Here is a 6,182-nt window from a genome sequence, read left to right as displayed (position 1 = left end):
ACTTGTGAACTTTGTTTCTGATGAGTCGGTTATCCAATTAGCATCACTATATCCTTCAATAACCGCAGGATATTTATTGTAGTGCAAAGCGTAGTCTTGGGTATACTCCAAATATCCCAGAACTCGTTTCATAGCCACCCAGTGATGCTTGTTGGGATTACTTGTGAATCGACTAAGTTTACTTATTGCACAAGCTATATCGGGTCGTGTACAGTTCATGATGTACATTAGACTTCCCAACACACGAGCATACTCCAATTGAGACGTACTTTCGCCTTTATTCTTCATAAGATGATGGTTTAAGTCAATTGGAGTCCTTGCACTTCTAAATTCCAAGTGTTTGAATTTTTCAAGTACCATTTTCACGTAATGTGATTGAGACAAAGCTAGACCTTGAGGAGTCCTCTGGATTTTAATTCCTAGAATTACATCGGCAACTCCTAAGTCTTTCATATCAAACTTACTAGCAAGCATACGCTTAGTAGCTTGAATGTCGGCAATGTCTTTGCTCATTATTAGCATATCATCAACATATAAGCAAACAATGACTACATGATTTTGAACGTTCTTAATGTAAACACACTTATCACATTCATTAATCTTAAAACCATTTGACAACATTGTTTGGTCAAATTTCGCATGCCATTGTTTGCGTGCTTGTTTTAGTCCATAAAGAGACTTAACAAGTCTACACACCTTCTTTTCTTTTTCCGGAACCACAAACCCTTCAGGTTGGTTCATGTAAATTTCTTCCTCAAGATCACCATTTAAGAAGGCTGTTTTTACATCCATTTGATGGATTTGAAGACCATACAAGGCGGCTAACGCTATTAGCATCCGAATAGATGTAATTCTTGTTACCGACGAGTATGTGTCAAAATAGTCAAGACCTTCTCGTTGTCTAAATCCTTTGACAACAAGTCTTGCCTTGTATTTGTCAATAGTTCCATCGTCTTTCATTTTCTTCTTAAAAATCCATTTAGAACCCAATGTTTTGTTACCCGGAGAAAGATCAACCAATTCCCAAGTATGGTTGCTCAATATGGATTATATTTCACTATTGACAGCTTCTTTCCAATATTGTGCTTTTGAGGAAGACATTGCTTCCTTGAAGGTACGAGGCTCATTTTCTAACAGAAAAGTCAGAAAATTTGGACCGAATGAAGTAGATATCCTTTGACGTTTACTTCTTCTTGGATTTTCTTCATTAGGCATACCATCTGTTATTTCCTCCCGAGGTCGTTTTGACTTTTGGCAGGTCACTTCACTTTCCTTTTTATACGGATAAATAGTTTCAAAGAATTCAGCATTATCTGATTCTATTATCGTATTAATGTGAATCTCAGGATTTTCTGATTTATGAACCAGAAAACGATATGCCTTGCTATTGGTTACATATCCAATAAACACACAATCAACCATTTTTGGACCTATCTTAACCCTTTTAGGTTTAGGAACTTGTACCTTAGCTAAACACCCCCACACTTTGAAGTATTTCAAGCTAGGCTTCCTTCCTTTCCACTTTTCATAAGGAATGGACTGTGTTTTACTATGAGGTACACGGTTGATTATCCGGTTAGCTGTAAGTATAGCTTCCCCCCACAAGTTCTGTGGTAATCCAGAACTTATTAGCAATGCATTCATCATCTCCTTCAATGTTCGATTCTTCCTCTCCGCAATTCCATTAAGGGGCAGTTGTTTGGTGAATAATGCCATTTTCCAAACAAATTTCTTCAAAAGGAGATTCATATTCGCCACCCCTATCACTTCTTATCATTTTGATCTTTTTGTTTAGTTGCGTTTCAACTTCATTCTTGTATTGCTTGAAAGCCTCATCTTTACTATTAAGTAAATAAACATAGCAGTATCTCGTGCTATCGTCAATAAAAGTAATAAAATACTTTTTCCCACCGCGAGATGGTGTTGACTTCATGTCGCAAATATCTGTGTGAATTAAGTCTAAAGGACTTGAATTCCTTTCAACGGACTTATAAGGATGCTTAGCATACTTTGATTCCACACATATTTGACATTTGGAATTAATGCAATCAAATTTTGGCAATACTTCTAGATTTATCATCTTCCGCAATGTTTTGAAGTTTACGTGACCTAAACGCGAATGCCATAAAGTGTTTGACTCAAGTAAGTAAGAAGAAACATTCACTTTATTGATAGGAACTGCTATTACATTTAGCTTAAAAAGGCCCTCATTTAGGTAACCTTTTCCTACATATACATCGTTCTTACTAAGTACAACACTATTAGAAACAAAAATACATTTGAATCCATTCTTGACAAGAAGTGAGGTAGACACAAGATTCTTGCGAATTTCTGGAACATGGAGGACTTGATTTAGAGTCACTATTTTTCCCGACGTCATCTTCAACGCAATCTTGCCAACTCCTTTTATTTTGGCCGTAGATGAATTTCCTATGAAGATTGTCTCGTTGGGTCCTGCGGGGGCATAAGAAGAAAATAACTCCTTGTTAGCACAAACATGGTGGGTGGCTCCAGAATCTATCCACCATTTTTTTGGATTTACTACCAAATTGCATTCAGACAACATGGCACATAAGTCCTCCATTTCATCTTCAACCATGTTAGCTTGATTCTTTTTCTTCTTATCATTCTTGGGCGCACGACAATCCACGGCCTTATGCCCAGATCTTCCACAGTTGTGGCAATTACCCTTGAACTTTTTCTTGCTAGGGTAATTCTTTGGTCCGGAAGCCTTCTTCCTCTTCTTATTTTGTGGCGCCTCCTCGACAACGTTTGCCCCCATTATTGTCGAGTTTCCACGTGACTTCTCTTCAGCATTTTTGTTGTCTTCTTCTATCCTCAAACGAACAATCAAGTCTTCTAGTGTCATCTCCTTCCGCTTGTGTTTAAGATAGTTCTTAAAATCCTTCCACAACGGAGGTAACTTTCAATGAAAGCAGCGACTTGAAATGCCTCATTTATGACCATACCTTCAATAACAATCTCATAATTAGTAATAAGATAAATCTTATTAATAAAATTATTGACTCGGGTCATACCTTCAGCAAGGAGGTCATGCACAATGACTTGTAATTCTTGGACTTGGGTTATGACTGATCTAGTGTCAATCATCTTGAAATCCAAAAACCTTGCAGCCACGAACTTCTTAAGTCCGGCATCCTCAGTCTTGTACTTTTTCTCAAGTGCATTCCATAACGCTTTTGAAGTTTCCATGACACTATAGACATTGTACAAGCCATCTTCCAAACAACTCAATATGTAGTTTTTGCACAAGAAATCAGAATGTTTCCATGCTTCAGTTACAACAAGTCGTTCATCATCCGGAGTATTCTCAGCCATGACCGGAGGATCCTCCTTGATGAAACATTGCAAACTCAACGTAGTAAGATAGAAGAGCATCTTCATTTGCCAGCGTTTGAAGTCAATACCGGAAAACTTTCCGGATTTTTCTGACGGTGCCATAGCAGGAGTAGAACGGCTTGATGAGGCAGCAACACTCGTAACAGTAGCACCCATTCCCGCAACACTTCCATTAGTTTGGTTTTCATTCGTCATATTTCTGTAAAGTTGAAAACAATACAGAACTTGTTAAATCAGTGAAGTTTTGATATCTTCAAACTGAATACCAAACCAAACATAGAACACGTAACAATGGTGAAGTTTTTATATACTTCAAATCCGTACGTTTATTATTCCGGCAAAGTTTTTATGTACTTTAAACCGGACAGAAACAATTATAGGAGTAGAAAGCAACAAGGCTTTAGTCTCTAACAAAGTATATAGAAAACAGTTTAATAATCAACACAGAAACGTTAGTAAAATAAAATCCTTAAGCTTGTTAGCGTAACTGTGTTAAAACAAAAATTAGAAAACTGTTAGAAGAATAAAGAAATGTATTAAATAGTAAAGAATCAAAAATATTCCGAGTCCATAATTTTTCTTGTGCATCCTTAAGGAATTTTAACCCCCTCACACGTTGCCAAGGTAATGGATTAAATCCTCCCAGGATAAAACGGAATAAACCTTCCTACAACAGTGGCAATACAAACTGTAGGATACCAACGAACTCAAAGAACGGAGCAAAATCACACTTACGAATTTGAGAGAGAGAGACTGCGAATTAGGATGCAGTATATTCAGAAAGAAAGAAGTTTTGAAGTCTTTTTCATGTTCAGAAGATGCAGCCTTGTCTCAGAATTTATAGGCAAATATCAGAAGAGGTGTCTGGAAAGGTGCCTTTTCCGAAAATACGCGGCCTGCCGCGGTTCTACCATGTATGTAGAATAATTCTGGTGAAATGTTCTTCGTTCTATCTCCTTTTATAAATCCTCCCTTTAATAGTGCTATGCATGAAACATTGTCTCCGTATAATATTGTGGGTCTTTTATCACATTCCAACCCACATGTTTCTCGAATGAATCACTGATCTCAATCATATGCACTCCCTGCTTGCCGGTTTGAAATCGAGCTTTATGGGTATCGGATAAATAACCTGCATCTGCATTACCAATACGATCTGCACCACTTTTGTTAGCATTAGCAAGATAAATAAGTGCACCATCTACACCGAGATAGAGTATTTCAGGACCAAGGAGCTCCTCATCCTCTTCTAGAGGTTGGAACGGATCCTTATTCACTTCAAGTGATTGAATATTCATTGGTGTACTTAATGGGTACACTTTGTCCATGTAAAAGTATTTTTAAGACCCTCTTGGAGCTCTTCCGGAGTTCCAATAAGATTTATGTCACCAACATAAATAGCAAGTGTAACAAATTTTGATGACATTTTCTTTATAAAAATACATGGACAAATAACATAATTTATGTAACTTTCTTTCAGCAAATATTTACTGAGGCGATTATACCACACGCGCACAGATTGCTTTAAACCGTACAAAGATCTTTATAATTTGATCGAGTACATTTCTCAAGACTTTGAATTATATGCTTCGGGCATTTTCAATCCTTCAAGGATCTTCATATAGATTTAGCCAAATAAGTCATATAGGTTAAGACTTGTATCTAAATGGTATGACATCTTCAAGTGTCTGGACTGCTAGTCCGATCCTCACAATCTTTTACAATATTGTGCACTATATTGTATTAAATATATCGTCGACGATCATTTTGTGTCAGTTCCGAAGCGACATAACTTGTGGAGATCTCATCACTTTCTTTATTTTCAGGTACCTGAACTTTTTCGGGAGTTTCATGAAATGTTATGTCGTGGGCTCTTCTAGAGCTTATTTCCTCCTCATTATGATCATTTTGATCATTAGCTCCTACTATTTTTCAAGGATTGTTACCTTTGGAACCGATTGGTCTACCACGCTTCATGCGTACAGTAAACTCTATCCTTCAGGGACTTTAATTTTAATAGGAGCATTTGCAGCTGAAATATGATATTTAATTTTGGATCAGCAAATGCTTCTGGCATTCGACTTGAATTATCTTCTAAGTGAGGATCATGATAATTCGATTCATATAGCATATTTTTCAACTGTTTATTCCATCCCCCAAATGTTAGAAAAACTAACATATATCCCCAATCATCTTTGGGAAACATATCTTTGTGTATTATGGTAGAGAAATTAATCATATACCACGCAACAAAAGATAGTAAAAATATTTGGTTTCTGATCCTAAACCAATTGTGAAGGGAGGACTTATCATATATTGTTGATCTGATGCATACAAGTGCTGCTATATGCAATTTAGAAAATCTTAGACCAACACATGAAGCTTTGTTCTCATAAGCAATGGTTTAGCCATTAATAGGAGGTATTCAATGCTAAACCAGCTTGGATATAAACCAGCATTATCAAGATGAACTGTCTTGATTTCATAATCTGAAAATTATGCTCTTAATCGAGAAAAGCAATTCCAAATGCCAAACTGCAGGTTGACAATAATTACACATGTAACCATCTCATATATGCACCTATAAGTGGTTCACATGATAGGTGAACGGGCCCATATTCACCTTTTATATATTTCAGAATCAGGGGTCTTAGTCCCAACTTTAGCTGGTATAATCAATTCATTATGAGAACAAGCAACACATGAGAATTCCTGAAGAATCTTCTAGTTCTTTAGTATATGCTTATCTGAATTCTCAAATAGCTCATTTAAAAATGGCAAATGAAAACTTCAAGTTTATCATGTCATGTGTTATCTCTTAG

Source organism: Nicotiana sylvestris, chromosome 12, assembly GCF_000393655.2.
Source record: "Nicotiana sylvestris chromosome 12, ASM39365v2, whole genome shotgun sequence".
NCBI lineage: Eukaryota > Viridiplantae > Streptophyta > Magnoliopsida > Solanales > Solanaceae > Nicotiana > Nicotiana sylvestris.
This window is presented reverse-complemented; position numbering follows the sequence as displayed.